The sequence below is a fragment of the Podarcis bocagei genome (genome assembly GCF_964188305.1).
Source record: "Podarcis bocagei genome assembly, chromosome: 5".
NCBI lineage: Eukaryota > Metazoa > Chordata > Lepidosauria > Squamata > Lacertidae > Podarcis > Podarcis bocagei.
Genome location: NC_138129.1, coordinates 78,305,183 through 78,329,726, shown reverse-complemented (window position 1 = coordinate 78,329,726; position 24,544 = coordinate 78,305,183). Strand labels below are relative to the sequence as shown.

At 42.3% G+C, this 24,544-nt stretch overlaps 1 long non-coding RNA gene across 1 annotated transcript; it reads left to right on the top strand.

Annotated features, from left to right (window-relative positions):
• Window positions 1-19,234: 19,234 nt before the first annotated feature.
• On the top strand, window positions 19,235-20,691 carry LOC308587348. The gene is made up of 3 exons (XR_014008326.1): window positions 19,235-19,353; window positions 19,431-19,448; window positions 20,645-20,691. It is a non-coding gene; the product is annotated as an uncharacterized lncRNA (long non-coding RNA).
• The last annotated feature ends 3,853 nt before the right edge of the window (window positions 20,692-24,544 follow it).

Sequence of the window (24,544 nt, the reverse complement as noted above, 5' to 3'; positions counted from 1 at the left end):
ATTTATCCGGCGAAAATAGGGACTGCCCCTGGAAAATAGGGATACTTGGGGGATCTGCTAGCCCAGCATCCTGTTCTCACAGAGACCAACCAGATGCCTATGGGAAACCTGTAAGCAGGACCGAAGCACAAGAGTACAATCCCTTCCTGTGGCTTCCAGCCAGGGCAGTCTTTAGCAGATGCGGTGCCGGGGTGCAAATATCCGCTCAATGCCCCCAAATTACCACGGATAGTGGGGTGCGTGGGTGTGGCGCACTGCCAGCCATGGGTGTGTGTGCGCAACTCTCCCCCATGCCACTGCGGGAAAGCAATCCCCTCAGAGGCTTGGGGGGGAAGCTGTGTGCCCACCAGCCAATTGTTTGATGGGGCACAGCTGGCGGGTGTGCAGGGAAAGGGGAGGCCGCCGGCAAAGCCGCGCACCTCCTCCACTTGCTGGGGCGCCCCTGAGAGGCCGGCACCCTCGCGCAATGAACCACTAAGCTGTATGGGAAAGACGGCTCTGTTTCCAGCAACTGGTATTCGGAGATTTCTACATCTTTTGTTGAACTGTTTGAAAACTATTTCCCCTTTTCTCTCATTTGAAATCCCATTTGATATTGAACCTGGAGAAAATCATGCCCAACACTCCCGCTGCTCATTATTCTTTCCCAGCATCAGGTGCCTGCTATGATATTTTCATCTGATTCTCCCCCCCCCCCAACCACCACAAAAAAAGCACAAATTTCAGATTATGTTAAGAATGACAAGCAAGAATTAAAGCTGGCTTAATTGACCAGTACAAAATCAATCAGTTGAGAAATGCTTGTGTCCTCCACGGGTGAAAATGAGGTTCAGTTGCCTAGAAAGACCACGCAAAATGAAGCATGAGCAATTTGTGAGAAATATTATGAATAATGCGAGAGTCATTTCTGCGGGAGTCGGCTAGTAAATATTTTATATATTCATTAGCTATGGAAACGGGAATGGTATTGGAACTCATGCAATTACTTTTTAAACAATTCATCAAATAAAACCATCAAATTAACAGTTTATCCACACATGGGGGAGTTGCCTGTTTTGTTTCAGACCTTGTGACTGTTTGGCCTCAATTAACTATGTTACAGCCGGGAGATCATTAGCGAAAATCCTCAGCTGCATTTTCTGCACTTAAAAGTCTGACTTTGCTGTGTGTGTTGAAAAACACTTGTGGATCTTTGGTTTTATAAGAGCAATGCCTTCCTATCACTCCCCCTCCCAAAATGGTTCACTTAAAATAAACATTGGCTTCCCTGCTGGTTCCCTGGAAAAAAAAGAGTGTGAATGGCGAAAGTCTGTGTCTTTGCTGTTCAAAATGTCTGCTCTTCATGCATGGGAATTTGGATGACTATAACACCATTCTAATATGTCTTTCCTTGTCTGATGATGATGATGATGAACTTTGCATGCCATATGACAATGGTATAGCCAGTGCTTTTTTTCTGGGGGGACGCAGGGGTAGACATACCCCAAAACTTTTGTGAATCTAACAGTTATTTAGTTGTGTCCGACTCTTCGTGACCCCATGGACCAGAGCACGCCAGGCACTTCTGTCTTCCACTGCCTCCTACAGCTTGGTCAAACTCATATTCATAACTTCGAGAACACTGTCCAACCATCTCGTCCTCTGTCGTCCCCTTCTCCTTGTGCTTCTCATGAGGTGGCCAAAGTATTGGAGCCTCAGCTTCAGGATCTGTCCTTCCAGTGAGCACTCAGGGCTGATTTCCTTAAGAATGGATAGGTTTGATCTTCTTGCAGTCCATGGGACTCTCAAGAGTCTCCTCCAGCACCATAATTCAAAAGTATCAATTCTTTGGTGATCAGCCTTCTGTATGGTCCAGCTCTCACTTCCATACATCACTACTGGGAAAACCATAGCTTTAACTATACGGACCTTTGTTGGCAAGCTGATACTAGGGTGTTATGGTTTGCAAAATCCTAGATTCCTGTAGAGGGGGAATCGGTAATACAAAGGTAAAAAAAGTGTGTTTTCACCTTTCCAACTGTTTTTATAATTATACCATGGTTATTTTTTTATGTCAGTCTCCTGTAAATTCAACCAGATCATTTAGCAGGGATAGCAATGTGACAGTGGCGTGCGGTGAAATTTTTTGGAGGGGAACAGTTAGGGATAGAGGCACCAGCTTGCGAGGGTGGCGGGCGGGGAAGACCCCAATGTCATGCATGTGAACATTGTGCCTCCCTCCCTAAGCTGGGGAGAAGCTTCCCTGGCTTTGGGAAGGAGGCACCAGGCATTAATACTTTACTACTCTAATTTACTGGGAACATTTAGGGGACTGGCCTAGCCCCCCCTAGTCCACTGACCACACGCCACTGACAATGCGTTATTGTTGTATAAAATGTGCTTCTATTTTGAAGAAAAAGTAGTTTTGAGGCCCTGTCTGGACTATGATTCTGATCTGGATGGGGGCCCTGCCCTATTTTGCTTATGGAACTGTTGTCCTGGCTGCTGTTTGTCCCCTAAAGGTGCTGTTTGCAGCATAGAAGAATTTGGGGCCGTATAAGGCAGTGGAAGTCTCCAATCTGGATCAGAAACATGATCTGGATTGAGGCCATGCTCTTTAGGAGGAGTGTTTATTGCACTATGTAGTTTATCCATCAGAGAGTCAGCCCAAACACTTGCACTTGCTAGTTTAACTAATAGTATTCAGTTACCATCACTGGTTTGCCTTTGGAAAAATCTCTGTTTTAAAACCATTTTTGAACTCTTGTTTGTGTGCTTAAAACTAAGTGGAAACTTGCTAAACAACCTATTTTATAAGATTTTTTTGTGTGAACTTGGTTATTAAGTAATATATCAGGGTCAGTGCAAGAACTTTTTTTAATTTTCTTGCTGAATTAATCAGTTTGCCATAGGAAAATTTGCCCCTGTTCTCATTTTCTTTTCAGTGAAAAAGCACATAATTAGCTGGCTAATACTGTAAAATTGTTTTCAGATGCATGATTCATCTATTTTATCTTATTAAACCAGTTTTATGTATTATCAGCTTGTTTAAAAGTTAATATAGTATTTTGAACAAGTATTTATCATATATGCAGATATACACAAATCAACTTTAATTTTTCAGATCATTTGAATTTATGTTTGTCTCTAGTACTTCATCTTTTTGTAATTCAACTTGGATTTGGTGATGTAGGACTACATTAGTATAATATCAGTACAGTTGAGTTTTCATTAGAGAGGAACCCCAAGCAACCAAATTTTGAAGTTCTCCTCAGAACTTGTGTATAACTTACAAAGTTTCAACAAAGGCAGAAGTAGAAAGAACCATTTTGCCAGCTGAAACAGTTATGAATTATGGCAGACTAGGGATAGGAGAATCTGTCTGTTTCGGTTTCTCAAGTTTTAAATTCAGTTCTCCACATCAGTTTCCATTAAAAAAAGAAAGAAATTCTCATGATAATTCATTAGCATTTTTGTACAAATTTCTCTTGATAGACACATTTTTAATGCAATTGTGCCCAATATACATGTATCCACAAGCAATTCCCCCCCAATATAATGCATTCTCCATGTTGTTTTCATGAATAGATACATTCATATGCACACTTTACCCTTGTATATGCATTTTTGTAAACATTACCTGGCTGTTGAACTGTATTGCAAAATTTAGGGATGTGTGGATTTCAGTGGATGGCTGTGCTTTGTAAAGTGCAGATTAGGTAAATTTGCCTTTAAATGAAAAATGAACCAAATTTCTGTCCCATCTCTATGGCATGCTGAAAGACTTGACTCAAGTGTGGCGTCTTGCCCTGAGCAAGTCTTTCTAACGAAGGAGAGGTCCCAGAGGATGACAGAATACATTCACCATGAAGGTTCTGGCCCTGTGCTATCATAATGATGTGACCAAAGCATGCCCTGTCTCCTTTCAGAATGATTGTCCTCCCATTGCTTTTTAGTTTCTTATTCTTCTCCATATTGAAGGAGTTTTCAGCTTGTTAGCATTCATGAAATCATGGAAATCCATCATGGGTGGGTTGCATTGAAGTCACCGTGACTTTGGCTTGGTGTTGCCCGTTGCTTCTCCTGTGACTTGCTTTTATCAGCTTCAGACAATATGCTGAAAAATGCTGTTCATTATTTGGTCTATTATTGAAATTCTGGGGGCTCTGAGATGGTTCTGGAATGTCTGCTGCAGCAAAATGCTGATTGTCCATCGATGGGCTCAGTTTAACATGCTGGTTCTAATCCCCTGGGTCCTGATGATCTCATGGAATGGCTCCTCACATACGAACAGCGGAGCCTGGCCCATTATGGGAAATGGGGCACTGCCCCACCAGTCTCTGTCATACCCTCCAACATTTCTCTGATGAAACTATGGATGTTCTATTCCATAATAATAACAAACAATGATTTTATTCTTCATACCCTGCCCATCTGACTGGGTTGTCCCAGTCACTCTTGGCAGCATCCAACATACATAAAAACAGAATAAGATGGCTGCCTTCAGATGTCTTCTAAAGGTTGTATAGTTACTTATCTCCTTGGCTTGGGAGTCACATAACGCCATACTCTCCAGTGTTTCTCTGATGAAAATAGGGATGGTCTAAGGAAAAGTGGGACAATCTGGGATCAATTCAGAAACTGGGATGGCTTCTGTAAATCCAGAACTGTCCCTGGGAACAGTTACAGGTAGGTAGCCATGTTGGTCTGCCAAGGTCAAAATAAAAAAATTCCTTCCAGTAGCACCTTAAAGACCAACTAAGTTAGTTCTTGGTATGAGCTTTCGAGTTGCAACTCATTACCAAACTCAAAACCATGGAGAGACCTGGTTTGAACAAAGACATTGGATTCTTATCTCATTATACATGACTAAGCCATTTTTCACCTTCTCACCCCTTGCCTTTTCCTGGAAGACCTATTGCAGTCGTTAAGAGTCGTCAACAGGCTCATCTCAGCTATCTGCCAATCTCCCATTCCCACCACCCTTCTGAATAATACCCCTCCCCACCTTCTCACTATATAGAAGGATCTGGCAACTTCTGTTTCAGTGTATCTGAAGAAGTGTGCATGCACACGAAAGCTCATACCAAGAACTAACTTAGTTGGTCTTTAAGGTGCTACTGGAAGGAATTTTTTAATTTTGTCCCTGGGAAAATAGGGATGTTTGGAGGGTCTGCTTAGTCTGTCGTTAGCCAGCCCCCACCTGCCTCCCTTCTTACTTGCATCCAGTCCTGGGGCCAGCACCTTCCATAATATTGCCCCTTGTATTGTGAGGGACAAAACTGGAACTAGTTGACTTTGTGTGTTATTGGTTCTGGCTCCATCTACTGTTGGTTCCACTGCTTTCCACCCCACCAGTCCCACCACAGTTATATGAACCTTCATCAGGAAAGGTTCACCTTTCAGGTGATGTTAACTGCTGATCCAGAATAGTTTTTTTTCAAATCAGTTCTACTGCTTCTTACCTCCTTGCAATACAACATGATACCACTCCTTCTGACCCTTTATTCTAGGATTTTCCAGGCTAGGTTTAAGCCTACTTTTCCTGCTTCTGTCCATATAACCAGTGGTGTGGTACTATTATAATTCTGGTGGGAGTGGTTTGGATCTAGCAGAACTGGTTGGGCAGCCCTTTCCCAACCTCCTTCTCCCTCCCCGAGACCTTACAGTGGATCTGTGGGAAGCAAGTTTTATCCTCCATTTTATTCTCATCAGCTAAACGGTCGTATTGATGACCGTGATATTAATTTGTGTGTGTTTGACACAACTTATCCATGCACACCTGTGCTCCTGTGAAGCTCCAAATACACATTTTTCAACAAATATTGCTGCATCTGCTAAGTGGATGCAGACTGAACTGTGTGCTCTGCTGGAGGTGGCATAGGATAAAGGAAATTTGGCATAAGCATGCAGGGGGAGAAGCAGGGAGAGGAGACAACAGAGAAACGCATAATGGGAGGTGGAGGATCAGTGATAGCAGGAGATAGATATATGAGGAAAGGGAAGGTGTCAAAATCTTTTGATAGCTGGCTGCCTTTGCCATTCTCCCCCCCCTCTCTCTCTCACACACACAAACACTTACTTCCCCTCAACTGTATCATGACCATTTGAGGCTCATTGTGGAAACGGCTTTCTCTAGGAGTTCACATTGTAGACCTTAGCTGGTATAGTGGGTCCCCCTCTGGGACCACTGGGACTGGAGACAGTTGCCGACAGGTGCTTCTCACTGACTGAGAATGAACAACAATGTTATGTAAGGTAAAAACAGCCTGACTGGCCATTATTATAGAGCTAGCACACCAAGCCTGGACTAAGCGAATGGGACTATAATTATATTTTTGAAACTCAGCCAGTGAGAGAAAATGATGTGGGGGTAACACCCACTGCACATAGCTGTCTCTTCAAGTGCACATATGAACATGCACGGACCTGGGTAAAAAAAGAGAGAGTCAAACATCACATGGGTCCTCCCACTTTGTTGTTATAACCACCCTTTATGTATCTTTGTCCTACAGTACAAAGTAAAATAGGAAAAAAAATGCATCAGAAATATAGTTGCCTACAACATAACTGCAGTGAGAATCTGTCGTGCAATTTACACATCCAAACATTTCTTCTTTTTAGTTTTGTACCTCTAAGCTAGGCAACTGAAACTTTTTAAAAATAAAGATGAAAGATTTATGAATAAAACATTGAAACAGGTGGTGGTTGAAGTCATTTTGTTAAGCAGTAGAATACGGGGGAAGTAAGACATAAAGTGTAAAACAGAATGTGCTGTCCTCTTCAAATCTGTGCCTCATGCTATTCTGACAGAGTCCAAGAAACAGGTCATATTAAAAACAAACAATCTGTGACAAATGGTTGCACAAAACCCAACCCACTGTTTTCCTAATGTGTAGATCCATCTCATTCTTGGATTTTGGTTGGTGTTTTTTTTTTTTAAAAAAAAAAGTTGCAAAAGACGAGTAGCTCACACTGTTGCACCTGCCTCCTTAAAACAGTTTCTCTCATGCTTTCTATTGGGGCTGTGCATCAAACACAAGACCCTGATTCAGAAAGACCCTGATTCAGAAAGACCCTGATTCAGAAAGTATCCCAAATAGACTCAGGTGAATTCAGAAGCTTCCACTTCACCTTGGGTCTTAATCAGAAAAACAAAGCTCTGTGTCTCTTCAATGTCTTTTGAGAGGTAATTTTAAAAATAATCTCTTTACTTTTTGGCAGAATTGAATAAAATTTGTAGGCATTTGAAGTGGGGTGTATATTTCAAAAGGATAGGGGCAGGATTTCCCCCACAAGGGTAGCCATAATAAACCTTGGCTATTTTCCAAGAAATGATTCACTTGATGTCCCTGTTGTTTTGTGTGCAATTTGTTTGAACATGTTGCATCTTAAAGGTGCCCCAAGATAAGAACCCCCCCCCCCAAATTTCAAGTTGTAAGTGCAAGGTTTTTGTGCTAGCCATCTTTTAAGATTGCTCTTGTGTGTTTGCGGGGGTAGAACTGAAGAAATTTGCTTTCTCACGTGTAGTTTCGGGGGGCAATTTGCATGCGAAACTATCATACAGTAAAGAGGTGCTTCTAATCCGCAAAATTTCAGAAGGAATGGTGCAGGGGCAAAGAAGGTACGATTAATAAAAATACATATTCTTGGCTCGGGGATCGCAAAACTCCATAGCTGCCAACATTTCTCCGATGAAAATACGGACGTCCTTAGGCAACATGGGACATTCCAGGATCAAATCAGAAACTGTGGTGGCTTCTGTAAATTCAGGACTGTCCCTGGAAAATAGGGCCACTTGGAGGGTCTGCCATGCTAAGCCTCACATCTGACAAATCCTGGTGTATTTGCATTGCATTCTGTATCTTACTAGCAGCTTCTAGTATGTGTACCAGAATACTAATAGCATTCCCTTGTGAACCAGCAACATTCACTTGGTATTTTCGCTGCAGTAGCGGCACCTGCTGATTGTTCTTCCTGAGGACCCAACCCTCTCAAAGACGGTACTTTGAGTGTTTCTGAATGCATAAATCCACAGTGGGGGACAATGTGAGAGTCATCCAAGCAGAGTTGTTCTCACTAAACCAGGCCTTTGCCACTTGTGTCTGGCAACTTGTAACTACCAAACACAGCCTAGCAGCTGTGTGATGTGGCCTCCACATGTACAGAACTCCATTAGACCGAAATAATGGTTGTGCTTGGCTTGGGTAAGTCACAACTTCTGCCGGTCTGAGCTAAACCCTCAAAACCATGGCTTTGGTCTTCTACCTGTAGTTTTCACGTTCAGCATTAAAGATAACTGATTGCTGTGTGTTTGTTCTATGCCTCTGTAAATATCACAGATTTCAAAACTTAAAAGGAGGAAAAATATGAATTTAATGAAAGCAGACAGTGACTTTGGTTAGGGACAGTGTATATTTGCATCTTTCCATCCTTTCATATTTTTTTTTGCCGAGGAAAAAGTCGCTGAAGGCGCCTACCTTTGTTCAAAAGCCAACTGAGACAGAACTGGCATTCAGTAATTACAGCCAGTCGGTTTTCCAGGCGATTTCTCATTCCCCAGCTTTGTCGTTGCGCATCCCCATTTTTAACATTGTTCATTATATTCAACCTGCTGTTGTCACGGCAGAGCTTTAAAAAGGTATTCAGTGGGCTATCATGCTGAAGGACATGGAAAATGAAATACTTAGACGTGACTTGTGTTCTAATTGGCTCACCTTACTTTCATTTGGCTTGAACTGTAGAAGATTTCACAAAAGCAACAGAGATGGGCATTTTGTGTGTGTTTTAATTAGTCTCATATGATATTTCTTGCTGCTTTTTAATGTACACTTTTACCTAGGGTTTGGTTTGGTGTTTTTTTTAAAAGAGCAATGCTTGTTTCTGCAAAACTATCTTGGTGTAATCAAAGGTCAGTGTTAAAATTTTTGAATTTGAAAAGTCATCAGGTCTATTTAATGTGTCTGTGTGTCTGCACACACACACACACACACACACACACACACACACACACACACCCGCACACCTTCCACCTATAATTTATCGCTTTTTAGTGAGGATCATTTTCTGGAAAACCTCTCAAATCTCACTGTAATAATTAAACATTTAAAACCTGTTCAGCTTCATGGACCGCAAATTGGACTCTAAAGAGATGAAAGGGAAATGAGCAAGATGATCTTGTAACAAGAGGCACAAACAGTGCAGACTGAATAATAATAATAATAATAATAATAATAATAATAATAATAATACTTTGGAAATAACAAAATGTCGCAGATGCCTCACCAAGACAAGAAAAAGCTGGAAGTATTTTGATTATGTCTTTCTTTTATTCTTACATCTTCAAAAAGCAAATTTAGCAGCTGATCGTTTAGTTGTACCTTAACACATGTGCAAAGTGAGATACTTGAAGTGGAATGAATAGTGGGAGGGGGGAAAATGAAGACAAGCTGGTGAAGACACACATTTCAAAAATTATATAGCAAATGCCTCCTTTTTGTAGTCAGGCTAAGGGAACATCTGAGTACTAATTCCAAAGAGAGATGGATGTGTATCAAATCTAACACATATAAAGATGAGTGAAATCTGCCCCTCTTTTCTGCGGCTGTTTTTGCCTTTCTGCCACGATGCCATTGCATGTTCAGGACACTTATCTGCAAAACTGGCAATATGGTTTTCACGTTGAGATCCAACTTACTGTGGTGTATGCGTATCATTATCCATAATAACTTTAACTACATTTTATGCTTCCCACTCGAAGGCACAGTTTCTTCTCTAAATGTAGTGCCAATTCAAATGCACAATTAGTTTAATTGTTTATCTTGTGCATCAAATCACTGCTGTCCGCACCTAACTTAATAGAGTTGCTACCCATTTTTAGCCGGCAAATTACAGCGCAGCCATTCCGTGCGCAGTGTTGTGAAATACTGTGGACAATTTGAGAAAGTTCCTGTTGAAGGAAACGTGCAGGCTTTTGAATGTCTTGTAGCAGAAAATGATGCAATGCAAGTTATATCCTACACCAAACATGAACTCCAGCACTTAGCTTTGATTACATTATTTTACACGAAGATGGCAAGCCTGTTGCCCTATTAGAGTGATTAGTTGCCAAATATTTCATGGCTGAAATTATTGATGAGCCTTTTAATGGCTCATTAAGTGGGAGCTAGAATCACTCAGATGTTGTGTTTACTGCTCTGGTGATGTGGGCAAGGCAGTAATTAGACCAGAAGATTTAAGATTGGTGATTGTAGTGAAATGACTCATAGCCTGTCCCCGTAAGAGCTGATTTGCTGGTCACCCAAGTGGACATACTTCACCCTGGTTATAGATTTCTTCAATGAAAGGCTAATTATCCATAGAGATGCCAGTCAACACACACACACATACAGAGGGTGAGTGCAGGAGGGAGCGAGAGATATCAGTCATGGATGATCTTATAGAAGTTTATATTCAAGCGAATAAGGGCCTAACCACATCTCTGATATCTCTAATATATTTTTGAAAGATGGAGAAAGCTTGTCTATTCCAGGCCGAGCACAGAGTTTAAACAATGTGATTTTTAATGCTGGCAACTTTTCACTTCCAACGCATATTTAACCCTCTCTTCTTCCCATTCTGCTTTCTGTTATCTCCTCTCAAAACTGAATTTCTTGTGTCTTACTTTACCATATGCCAATGTGGCCTGACTCACTTACCTGAGGTACCTGGGTATCCCCACCCCCAAACCAAACAACTGCATGTAGGATGGCCACTAACCCCTGACCCAGGTAAATTGGTAAATTCCACATGACAGATGCTTGCCTCAATGTGGTGATGAGGCAATTGATGGAGGATGAGCTGCTGAAAGTTTTCTTGTTATGCAGCTGAAAATGCAGTGGCAAGCCTATTCATGTGTCGATCACTTGTGCCATCTGTTGGTGGCCTCTGATGGGATTTGTGGGGTCTAGATCAGGCTTCCTCAACCTTGGCTCTCCAGATGTTTTGAGACTACAATTCCCAGCATCCCTGAGCACTGGTCCTGCTAGCTAGGGATCATGGGAGTGGTAGGCCAAAAACATATGGAGGTCCGAGGTTGAGGAAGCCTGGTCTAGATGAATATTTTCAGAATTGTTTCTGCTTTATCTCATTGTCTGACAAATCTGTTTGCAATTATTTACACTACAGTGGAAGGATTTAAAAGTTACTTTTTAAATAGGATTGTTGCTGCAGTTTCCCCCCTAAGGCTCCTGTTACCTTTAAGACACAGACACACACAGACACAGAAACACACATACACTCATCATCATCATCATCATCTTCATCATTTTTGTTGCTTTCATTAATTACAACTGACTTCTGTTCATGATGCTAACATTTGCTATCTGGTCATATCTCATTGCACACCCTGTTAAGGAGAGGACCCTGCGACCCTCCAAACATTGCAGGACTACAATGACCATCGGGGTGTATGGGTTGTTAGGGGAGGTGTAGCAACTCTGGTGGGGGACATGCTGTGCTTCCTCTGGGGTAGTTTGCCCACCTTTGATCCCCACCCTGCACTCAGATCTCACCTGTGGCTCCTAAAAGCTGTCAGCATGAGACAGCGGCCACAACATGGGAATGGCATGCAAAGACAGGCTCCAGCAGATTGAGCAGACAAGACCAATAGTAGGTCCAACGGTCAAGAAGGCGGCTTCTGCATGTGTTGTAGAGGGAAATGAGGGCAGATGGGGCTCATCAACTTGGGAAGGTAGCCCATCTAGGCGAAGGATACGAAACCTCCGCTGCCTTGTGGGATATCTTCAGGAGAAGTGAAGATTAAGAAGTGAACCTTTGCATAGACAAATCCAGAGTAGAGTCCCTCAGATGGTTGGATGGTGCCATGTATGCGTCTTTCTGGCAACTGATGCAGCTAAGCTGCTGCAGGTGTATTGCTCTGCTTTCCTTGGGACCATATCAACAACACCAAGTGGGGTGGGGTGGGGTCCTTGTTGTCATGGCAGCCCAGGACCTCCATACACACTGCCCAGGCTTGTGCCCTGGGGAGGTGGGTGACGGGTAGGTGGTATCTGATGTCACGTGTGGCTAATTAGGAAGAATTTTGCCTCTGTGTACTTCGTGAACCGTAGTCATCTGACTTACAGGGAAGTTGTGAAGGTGGAAGTGGCAAGGGCTGCAATTTACATTGCATCTTATTTACATTTTAACTAATAGGAGAGTAGCGTATCATGAGGGCCAGATTTAAATGGATCTTCTCAGGTGCCAGTTTTATAGCCATGCTGAATATCTGAAGGACTAGTGGTGAGACTAGATTTGAGTTAATAACAGCAGCTGGGAACACCCTGAGTACATATGTTTCAGAGTCGTTGAGGAAATTATTGAAATCAGAAAGTGAAAAGTCATTTTGGTTCAATAGTTAATTTATGAATAGCCATAAAATAAAGTAATGGCATTTTAAGAGCAAATAAATTATGTATTTTTAAACAGTTAATTTAAAAATAGTTCAATAGTATTTATATGATTAATCATTTCGGACTTAAATCTAATTTCTATTTGTTTTTCATTTTTATAAATGTCACAGCATAATGTATTATGAACAATGCAGGAAACGGCAGGACAGACTCGTCATCTTGTAATGATTTCCTTGGTCATTTATAATTTACAAATGCTGTCACAAACTCTCCCTGATTTTGTTAGACATACATGAATTAATGGCCCAAAGTGGGGAATGATGACTTAAGGCTAGGCAAATATTTTCCATGGAAATAGCAACATTGTGAGTTGCCTTTGTCTTGGGAAAAGTGGAAGTTAATATGCTCTATCATTCTTCCATCATTTCAATATAGGCTACAAATACGGATGATCCTTCCTATTGACACTAAAATGTTGATAGGGATTATTGCATTTTGAAGTTCTTTATTATAGAGAGCTGTGGAAAATGGATCTTATTTTATTTGTTTTATTTTTTGAATCTATCTTGTCTTTACGCTTGTGAAACTAACCTGACTATTCTAAGCTTTGCTAGGTACAGCAAATAAATGCTTAAGGTGTAGGCATTTTCTGGTATTGCAGATCTGTTGGGCACGTCCTGTGGGACAGCATTAATGATTAAAACGGAACTGTGGAACTTGTGCTTTGCCAAGAATCAACAGCAACTGCACCTATTTGGAAGCCTCAGTAGAGGAAAGGGAATTCTTTTTGACCACCTGTTCCATTTCAAGTTACCCAACTACATCAGAGGGCTGAAAAAAATAGTAAATGCCCAGATTCTGTCAGAGAAGAGACACAGCATATCCCAAGCCAATCAGGCCCCTCCACCTGACCCTTCCATCAATAGAAAGTCTAAGTCCAAGCATCATTTCTGAGGCCCAGTACAGACTTACAACAAATAGACAGGTCCAGCCCTACTATTAGGCAGACTGAGGCGGCCACCCAGGCAAATGGATGCTGTGGAGTGGATAGAGTTGGCGAGGTATTGGGGAACAGAGCCCTGTGTGCCTCTGAATGTGTCCTTTTCCACCTTTAAATGTGGACTGGATCAAATTTCTCTCTAGTCCCTGCTCTCTACACCACATAGAGGGAACTGTTTAGAAAACTGTTTTATGCTAGCCCCGTCTGATTTCTGCTGCAGTACAATTCTATATATGCCCCCACTGAGTTCAGCAGGACTTACTTTCAGGTAAGTATGTATAAGGATTTCAGCTTTAGACATGTTAGAGATGAACATTTCAGACCTGTGTGTGTGTGTGTGTGTGTGTGTGTGTGTGTGTGTGTGTGCAAATATAGATATCATAGAATCATAGAATCATAGAGTTGGAAGAGACCACAAGGGCCATCGAGTCCAACCCCCTGCCAAGCAGGAAACACCATCAGAGCACTCCTGACATATGGTTGTCAAGCCTCTGCTTAAATACCTCCAAAGAAGGAGACTCCATCACACTCCTTGGCAGCAAATTCTACTGTCGAACAGTTCTTCCTAAGTTCTTCCTAATGTTTAGGTGGAATCTTCTTTCTTGTAGTTTGGATCCATTGCTCCGACTACTTGACATGCTACTTGAGTATGGATTGCCATTCTCAGATTTTATCTATTTACTGCCCTTCACCCAAAGATCACAGGATGCTTTACAGTATAATACAGTCTGTTACTAGAAGCAAGCACAGCCAGTGGATTGCAGCCATGTTTGCGCTTTTAAAAACCTCTGCCCATCTCTGTTTCAGAGGTTTTTGACATTCTGGTATCTGTCACATCCTCTGTCTTGCCATATTTCCACAGCTGTGGGAATTCATTTCTCTCCAGCCATCTCCTTGTTCACTTTCTCTTTTCAGCCGGAAAATGGTTGAGACATTTCTCTAAATGTCAGCACTTATGAAAGACCACTTAAAAAAACAAAACAAAAAAACCCACCCTTTATAAATTAACATCTTCCTTGGTTGGTACTGATGAAAAGTCCTTGCATTGTGCTCAGTTTATTCACTTGGGAGGCCAATTTATTTCACTAACTCTGCACTAACTGTTTGCATTGACATCAGGGTCTGCTCTGAGCAAGCATGACAAATTGTTTATTGAACTGTAAATGGGCATTGTCTGATTTTGAACAATAGCATTATCTAATTATGAAACTCTGAGCATCACTGTAGACTCATTTAGTTGGCTATAGAAACCCAGCTTACCAAACCTAAACACGCTTTCAGTCTTTTCTCTCTCCCCATCTCAAATGTTCTATCATGCGTGGAAGAATAGCCCTTGTTATCATAGACTGTAATTCTATAGACTGGTCTGTTGCACAGAAAAGGAACTAATATGGTACTAATCAAGACCTGTCAAATAACTCTAGGGTAGCTGAAAGGGGGGAAAAGTGTGTGTGTGAGGGGGAGAGGAAATAATACATACAGAGGAAGATTCAGAAATGAGATGGAAAAGAAGGCACATTCCGTATAAAGATGCTGCGATGACATTGTTGGCAGGCGTGTTCCAGTTGAAATGCAAGCATGGTTCCCAAGGTTGGCAGCACAAGTGAGTTGTACTCATTGTGATTCCTGCGCAATCTTTGAAAGGAGAAACAATCACACATTCCTCTGCATGTGCGTTCCTGAAGTGGAGTCAGGTCACATTTCTCTCCATGCGAGAAATTCAAGAATAAGTGGTTCTCACTTACACATCCTCTGTTGCCGTATCATAGGAAGCTGCCCTTAATAGTTTATATATTTCTTCAAATTTATTTCTCTCTTCTCCTCTCAGCTGAAAAGTCAGAGTAAAATACAGCTATGTGTTGAGTATAATTGATGCTTCTCTTACAGACTAAACAGAACCTCATTTCTTAGATGTATGCTCATGCCAAGATGGTGAATTTGGGGGCTCCAATTGGAGCTTGAATTTGTGTACTAATCTGACCTTGGTGAAAATGGAGTAGTAATGACTAAGGATGGGTAAATTTGTCAATTTAGGTTTCTCTCCATTTCTCATTTTTCTATTCCTAACTTCAGCTGTCCACATTTCCACATGTTGTGATTATTTTTTTAAAAAAACAAATCCTCGTGAAAATTCACCAGCACCTTACTATCAATTTCTCCTAATACAGTCGTACCTTGGAAGTTGAACGGAATCTGTTCCGGAAGTCTGTTCAATTTCCAAAACATTTGGAAAGCAAAGCATGGCTTCTGATTGATTGCAGGAAGCTCCTGAAGCCAATTGGAAGCCACGGAAGCTGTGCGGATGTTTGGCTTCTGAAAACCGTTCCGGGTTTCAATTGTTTGGGAGCCGATTTATTCAGGAACCAAGGTGTTTCAGATCCAAGGTACAACTGTATATACATATTCGTATGACGCGGGTGGCGCTGTGGGTTAAACCACAGAGCCTAGGACTTGCCGATCAGAAGTTCAGCGGTTCGAATCCCCGTGATGGGGTGAGCTCTCGTTGCTCGGTCCCTGCTCCTGCCAACCTAGCAGTTCGAAAGCACGCCAAAGTGCAAGTAGATAAATAGGTTCCGCTCTGGCGGGAAGGTAAACGGCGTTTCCGTGCGCTGCTCTGGTTCACCAGAAGCGGCTTAGTCATGCTGGCCACCCGCTGTACGCCAACTCCCTCGGCCAATAAAGCGAGATGAGCGCCACAACCCTAGAGTCGGTCACGACTGGACCTAATGGTCAGGGGTCCCTTTACCTTTACCTATGCAATATTTGCCTAATATTCACACTTTTGCAAAGCAATTTCCCCTTGCCTACTGTGCTTTGTGTAGCATTTTCACTAAAATACGCATTTTATGCATGCTTTACCCTAGTTTGTGGATTTTTGTACATATTAAGTGGCTGGAGATTGGCATTGCAAACTTCAGAGAAATGTGAATTTCAAAGGACGGCTGTGTTTCGGTTCACATATGGTTTGGAAAGTAAAAATTAGGAAGGCCCACCTTTAAAAGCAAACTGAATCAAATTAACCTTCTCATCCCCAGTAATGAGACACTTCAACCCTTAAACACGATCACATGGATGTGAAGAGAAGGAAGTTCTTGAAAGGAATGTTTCTTGTCACTTCTGTTCCCTTGCAGTTGTCTGCACCTCTTGAAAATCCTCTCCAGATGTTTGGGAGACCTCACCTGAGCAATATGGGAGGGGAGTATGGGAGACTGCCCAGGGTGTGGAGAATCACCCCAAATTGGGTGTGTGGACCACTTTCCAGTTGTTGAAACGCTCCGCAAAAGTGGATCATATTTACAGGAACACCTTTGTGTAATGACTATAGAAGCATGGAAAATAGAGCAACAGAATAAGGACAGAGCCATTGGGAAAAAAAGGAAATTGTACAGAAAGGACCACATTACATGCAACAGAAAAACCTAGAAGCGGAAAATGCGATTGTATGGAAAATAAAGCTTAAACAAATCTGTTTGTTGCTTTGCAACTTATTTTGTCTGGTGAGTTTCTCAGGTTGTAATCCTAGGTTCTTTTACATGGAAGTAAGCCCATTGAACTCCAGGAAAATTAGGATTGCACTGTGAATGTGCACATTGCTATTTATCTTCTGGCCAAATCGGTTTTAGGTTTAGTGTATATTGATTCTAAGCTGCAGTGGTGTGAAGGGCAAGTAATGGAGCTGCAGTTAAGCTACTTGTTTATTTTATTACATTTTTTTTAAGAGGGGCATTGTCTATCGATTTCAGTGGTAGAGAGTGAAGCACTTGCTCCTATTGAAATCAATAGGATTTGAACTTGCTTAACAACTTGGTAAGCGGTTGTTACTAGATCTGCTCCTGTGTCCCTAAGTACATGCATATGAGTTTGTATGTTATACATGAGACCCCCAAAAGCACTAATTTGGGGGCATTTGAGCTACTATTCTTGGGATCTTCGGTGAAGGCAGTTGTGCCTCATAAAAGGAATTGCATTGGCTGTGATTCAGAGGCATAGCATGGGGGGCTGGGGCACACATTCTTCAGAATGCCCTGCTGCCCTTACCTACCGTTTGTGGGAATATTCAGGGTGGCAGGAGAGGATATATTGTTTATTAATATCCTTCCTTACTTGTGCTAGCAAGTTCCTTTACTTAGCAGAGTTACATTCCCTCTTTACATGCACAACAGGTAGCTGGTTGCAGGCTCGTGTGAGCCTCTCACTATTATACAATTCAGTCTGTCTCAGATTGAATTGTACATTCCTGGTAAGTTCCCTTGAATCCCTCTTAAAAGAATAAAGATGCCACAATCTTATTCAAAGTCAATAAAAGAAGTTTACTTACATGAGTTCACAGTTGAAAGTAGACTTAGTTACAAATATGTACATGTGGATCGACCCCATTTGGGGGAATGATCCCAGTGCTTCTGCTAGCTGAGAGCTAGCAGAGCAGTCCTAGCCCAAAAGCTGGTCAAACGAAGAAGGAAGTCATAAAGAGGGAAGGGTGCTGTGTGACTCGTCCTTTTGTTACCTGGACAGGTTAGGTCACGCCCACCTTCTATCACATGCAAAAGGAAGGATGCTCCAGCCAGGAGGAACAGGAAGTTTCGACTGGCTGTACCAAGACATTCCCTTGCTTGTCTTCTCTAGCATCTCAAGGAATGTTGTACTTGACTGCCTTTCATGGATCACATCCTACACCCTTCAGCCACAAGGGCATCTTATTTGAATGGGATTATTTCATCCTTGCTAAAAGGGGCTGAGTTTAAACTTCCAAAAAAATCAAATCTAAATAAATAAGAAAGTAAGGTGCTTGGTTTATCAAGACAACCGGATATGTCTGTTGTTTGGCACATTCTTGGAGCAGCTCTTTCTCTCTTCACCACAAGCAACACTCATTGTGCAGAGCAAAGCCGCATCATACACCTGGTCTTGGGCCATGTGCAGAGTTCCAGCTGAGCCAAACTACTCAGTAACACGGGATCACACCATTTATTTCTTCCAAAAAGGTAAAGGTAAAGGGACCCCTGACCATTAGGTCCAGTCGTGGCTGACTCTGGGGTTGCTGCGTTCATCTCACTTTATTGGTTGAGGGAGCCGGAGTACAGCTTCCGGGTCATGTGGCCAGCATGACTAAGCTGCTTCTGGTGAACCAGAGCAGCGCACGGAAACGTCGTTTACCTTCCCGCTGGAATGGTACCTATTTATCTACTTGCACTTTGACGTGCTTTCAAACTGCTAGGTTGGCAGGAGCAGGGATGAAGCAACAGGAGCTCACCCCATTGTGGGGATTTGAACCACCGACCTTCTGATCGGCAAGTCCTAGGCGCTGTGGTTTAACCCACAGCACCACCTGCGTCCCTATTATTTCTTCCCTACTCTATTCTATATTCTAGGTGGCTCAGTGAAAAAGATCTATAAAATAAAACACCTAAATAGCAAGAAAGCCAGTAAAGCAGGCCTCTCAAGCTCTGCCTCAGCTGCAAGACCAAAATCATCAGCATTATGAAAAGAAGCTGTATATTGTGACAGGGGGAAATCCAGCCATCTAAATGGCTGTCCGGATGCTGTGCACAGGAGCAGCAGAGGGCTGGGTTGCGGGTTGGGATTGCAGCAATAATCTCAACTGGCTACCATCCCTTAGCCAGGTATTCACTGCAAGTTCCATTGATCCCAGTATGCATAAGTGTGAGTGCAATTGGACACGGAACAGAAGTCTATGCGCTGCTTTTTTCTTTTCTTCGGAGCTCTCCTAATCAGCTGAAGATTAGTGGAGTTTTATTCATGTACTGCCTCAAAGAGCTAATAAAGACCCTTCTCTTTTTCCAAATAGATGAGGAACGGCTGCAGCTCAGCAGGGTACCACTTGGTTTGCAGGCAGAAGGTCCCAGGATCAATCCCTTGAAATGCCTGGCAGGGCTGGGAAAGATGGATGTTTTGAAACTTTATAGAGCTGCTCCCAGGAGGCATAGACAATACTGAGCTGGATGGATCAACGATCACCATAAGGTGGTTTTAGTATGGTCTTATGAGTATTTCTGAATAAGGAAATCTTCCCCCGAGAGACCAAACAAAACACACTTAAGTCTTCTTTGTGGTGACAGGTCAGTACATCTCTCTGGCTGCTTACCAGAAGGTTGGTGGTTTGAGTCCACCCAAGGACCACTGTGGGCATGATTTTTGCACTCTCAGGGGTTGGACTAGATGACTCTCAAGGTGCCTTCCAACTCTTCGATTCTAGTTATGAGTGCAAAAGTTACTTTTTTCGCCTTACTAGTGCCATGCAACCTGCTCTGCCCTTTAAACCCCAATTATTCCCCTCATTTTACATTTCTTGCAAAATATGAAGCCTAAAGAAAATAACAATTCCAGTTGAGCATTTATTTAATACCCGTTTTTGCAACAAAATCATAAATGCCTCATGTTTTGCAGAGATATACACAGATTCCCCCCTCCCCAGCCTTCCCCCCTTAAAGAACAAACAGTCTAGTCCACCCAGCACAATGTTTACGAAAACCTTCTTGTTAGAACAACCCACGTCGGTTGGTTAAAAGGAATGCAAAGGAAGTGTGGGCTGCAAAGAAACAAAAGTGAAGTTTACCTGGCATAATAGAGTTTACAGCTCCTCTTGTCAGTGTCGGAAAGGCGCTTACAAGAGAGGCCCAGCCGCAATCTTACAGGTTAATCCCTTTTTCACACTGGAGTTTGACTCAGATCAAACCTGGCGTGCTTAGGCACCTGAAGGCTGTCACTGACAAGGGGCTGTAAAGAGATGGACTGCCACTGATCTGGTCTAAATGAGCCAGTTGCACCAGGCTGATAAAAGCAAAGATTTACTGGAGTAGACAGACCTGAGCTAAAACAGGCGACTCTCTCTATTGAAACACTGTCTGTCACGTTAATCAGTCATCTCTGCTGTCAAGCACAGTCAGCTAAAACAATAGAACTCTGCCTGAGCTTTGGTGAGGAGGGAAAAATCTGGGGCAGATGTCAGATAATGGATACTGATACTCTGGTGAGATCTGAGGGGCTAGACCTGCAGCGTTCCTCCCTCCTCTCCCTATTCCCACTTTGCTTAGTTTTTTGATAGGATGTCTGGTTGAGCACTAAATAAAGCCATAAAGACTTTAGGGACAAGGTAATGATAATGAATTATGGGGAGAAAAAGTGCTTTGTCCAATTCTGATTCAATCAGAGAAATGGTTGGGTAATAGCTAAAACAATATTGTTTTTTTCCAGGTGGATTTTATGTGCCAATTTGTCTTTAATATTCTCTCTCCTATTATTTCTATCATGTTAGGCCAGAACTTCTTGAGCTACTCTAGCGCACGGAGTGATGTGAACTAAGCACGTCTGAAGCAATTTCTCTGTCATTACAACAGAACTACCAAAAGATGTAATGAAATACCTTATTGGATATATAGCTGCACATACTGAAAACAGGTTTAAAAAGTCAAGAAACCAGGGGAGGAAATGTTAATGGTTTCAAACATGTAACTTATATAAGTTCTGAATCTTGTTTTTGCTTTAATGGTGCATTTACTTAAAAATAAAATGGAAAGCTTAATGTTTTAAGTATTGGTGGAGCAGACTTCAATTCAACACATAGATGGATTGAGTCCCTTGGAGTTCTGTGTTCAAAAGCTTGCTCAGTCAGGAGACAAGTTAACTTTTTATTTTGGTTTTCAATCATTATAATAGATTAGCTGTGTACAGATCAGCAAGAAAAGACTGCTCTAAAGCTCAGGGCACCTTAAAACTGATAAATTATTTTGATGATTTGAAACTCTGTAAAGGAATTACATCTCAGGCATGTTAAGGGACAGGTAAGCAAAGTAGGATAAATAAAAATAAAACAATAATTTCTGGCATGAAGCTGAGTATTAAATATTCATTGTTCACTAAAGATCACATGTTCCTATGCTCATATATGACACGAGTGTCTATGCCCAGGGTTATAGCTACAGGGGGACCTGCAAGTATCAAAATGGAAGACAAGTAAAACATGTGATTGTACTTACCACCTTCTGGTGGCACCCTCATTGCGAGAGGTCAGGTTACAGGGAACCAGGCAGAGGGCCTTCCCGATTGTTGCACCCACCCTGTGGAACACCCTCCCACCAGATGTCAAGGAAATAAGCAACTATATGGCTTTTAGAAGACATCTGATGGCAGCCCTGTTTAGGGAAGTTTTTAATGGTTGATGTTTTACTGTGCTTAATGATTTTAATGTTTGAAGCTGCCCAGAGTAGCTGTGGCAGCCCAGTCAGATGGGCAGCATATAAATCTGTTGTTGTTGTTGTTGTTGTTGTTGTTGTTGTTGTTGTTGTTGTTCTTGAAATAATCCAGGTTCCATGCACTTGGAGAGGGTGCTTTGGAGCCAGACAGTCAATAACCCTGGTTAGCTCCATATTCCAGCAAGTCTCCAGAGAATGAGCTGAGATGTCATCCTTTCTGCTAGTGTCATGGCCTAGTTATCCTTCTAGCTATGATTCTGGCCCAACCCCACAAGGAGGGAAGCTACCATTTTGGCCAAATGGTGACCTCCAGATGTTCCCATCAGCTGGCTCTTGACTATGCTGGCTTGGGGCTAGTGGGAATTGTAGCCCAAAGGGTGCCAGGTTGCAGAAGGCTGGTTGAGACAAGTTCTGTACAGAAAGAGCACCCGCAGTGTGGTCTTCAGCTGTACTGTGATCCCGCCTTCACAACCGAATTATCAGATGAGTTTGACAGGGTGTCTTCCCCGCCCCAAGCCAGGTGCCATGATACAGGGATCGTGGAGCCTCTTTCTGTCTCTCGCACGAGGCTGTGTGGCACTTGCTTACGTTTTCCTAGCTGGAGGAGTAGAAGACAGGAGTAGAAAATGAAGAAGAGAGCAGGGGAGAGAAGAGAAACGCCACTCTGCTTGCTATCAGGCTTGTCTGTCAGTTCAGATGTGATGGTGGGCTTGCCGCTCTGTGACTGCGATGTGTGAGCATGTTCTTTTGGTGCCACATCTGACTTCGCCCACCAAAAACTATTTCAATGGTACAAGAGCACTTAGAGTCAAAAGTGATGGGGCTGTGAAAGTTGCTTACAGCTGAGTTAGCTAAGGCATTAATTTAAGTTGATTCTCAAAAGAAAATCCACACTTTCTCATGGCGAGAAGCCCATCAAGAAGAAGTGGAGGAAACGATCTGTCATAGTCTTTTATACAGAACGCAGTAATTAAGGTCTGAAAGATGTCCTTATCTAAAGACATAATGTGTTCAGACAGAGTTAACTGTTTAAACAATATCCCTTTGCCAACCATATTTTAAAATGACACTCTCACTAGGAACTCTTGCTTATGAAATCTGACAATCGTCGGATGGAAAACATTTGCTGCTTCTTATCTCAGGTTACAGTTGTTCAAACATGCGAATATACAGATCTGCCTTAGACTACTTGTCTGTCTAGACTAGCATTTTCATCTGTGATGAGTAGCAGCTTTTCAGGATCTTAGGCAGAGAACTTCTCCCATTGCCTGGAGATGCCAGAGATTGCACTTACAAGGATAGAAAGTTCATCATCATCATCATGTCTTATATATGCTGTCATGCTCATGTTTTGAAACTGTGCTACGCTAGGGCTCACTGGGAAAAAGGTGGGTCATTGGTTCAAATAACCTTTTCCTTGTGTGCCTGAGTCTTGGGCCATATCCACACCACATATTTAAAGCACTCTAATACCACTTTAACAGTAATGGAAAATCCTGGGATCCGTAGTTTGTTACGAGTGATGACTTCACCAAGCTACATTTCTCAGAACTGAGAAACGTGGCTTGGTGAAGTCAGCATCCTTCACCAATGAACCATGTAAGGTGCTTTCTTCCTGTAAAATTGCTAGAGAATTCTCCTCCTTCATCTGCTGGGCTTTCCTTCTCACTGAATTAAGAACCAACGCTCTGAATTTTTCAAGCTTTGCCTCAAGGGGCCATCCTTTGAGTTTGCACATGCTTGTTTGAATGTGGTAAAACCAAATATATTAGTTATTACCAATGTTGTTTTTTAAGGGGAAAAAGGTGGCCGTGCTGCATACCCTGGAGTACCCCCAGAAAAAAAGCACTGGGAAACATCTGGTCTGGAGAGAGATATTTTTTTATCCCAAGGGTAAAAGTGGGTGGAGCAATAAATGCAAATTTTACTTTTGCATAGGAGGCTTTATTCTACACACACTCACATCCCTCTCCTCTATACAGGCAACCAATAGTCATTACCATGAGTCCAAGGACTCAAGTGCAGCCAGGTAAAAATATTTGGGTCTCCACCCCTGTTTTGGGCCTATTTAGAAGCCGGTTCTGAACCTGCCTTAATTATGTAAACTTTGCATGTAGGTTCATTAAAAACCATAGCTAAGCATGTTTCAACTCGTAGCCAGACAGAACTTGGCAACACTGTCCTGCTGTGTCCTGAGGGACTATTGCATATATATTGTGACATTTGTGTGTGTGTGTATGTGTGTGTGTGTGTGTGTGAGAGAGAGAGAGAGAGAGAGAGAGAAAGAGAAAGAGAAAGAGAAAGAGAAAGAGAAAGAGAAAGAGAAAGAGAAAGAGAAAGAGAAAGATCTGCTTTTGTAGACTCTCTGGGTAAAAGAGACCTGGGTGCAGATCTTCCAAGTGTCCCTATTTTCCAGGGACATTCCTGATTTAGTAATGCCGTCCTTGTTTCTGATTTGATCCCGGAATGTTCCACTTTTCCTTAGGATGTCCCTATTTTCGTCAGAGAAATGTTGGAGGGTATGCAACCCCCCGAGCCAAGGAGATAAGTATACAACCTTTAGAAGACATCTGAAGACAGCTCCGTATAGGGTAATTTTTAGTATTTAATGTTTTGTTATGTATGTTTTTATACATATTGAAAGCTTCCCAGAATGGCTAGGGCCAACCCAGTCAGATGAGCAGGGTATAAATAATAAAATTACATTTATTGTTATAAAATAGTATGTCCCTATTTCCATCGAAGGAATATTGGAGGGTACAGATAGGTTCATCTGCCTTCAATGTGAGGCAGTGACCCATGGGCAAAAGAGGAGCTTTCATCACAGAGAACAAATGGGAGGCCTACTAGTCTTCACTTGTCCCCACAAGGAGTCTAGAGGGAAGCAGCTTCCCCCTCCTTCGTCTTGTTGTTGTCCTTACAGAACTCAGGGTGGATAGAGATAAAACTAGAATTAGCAGGCC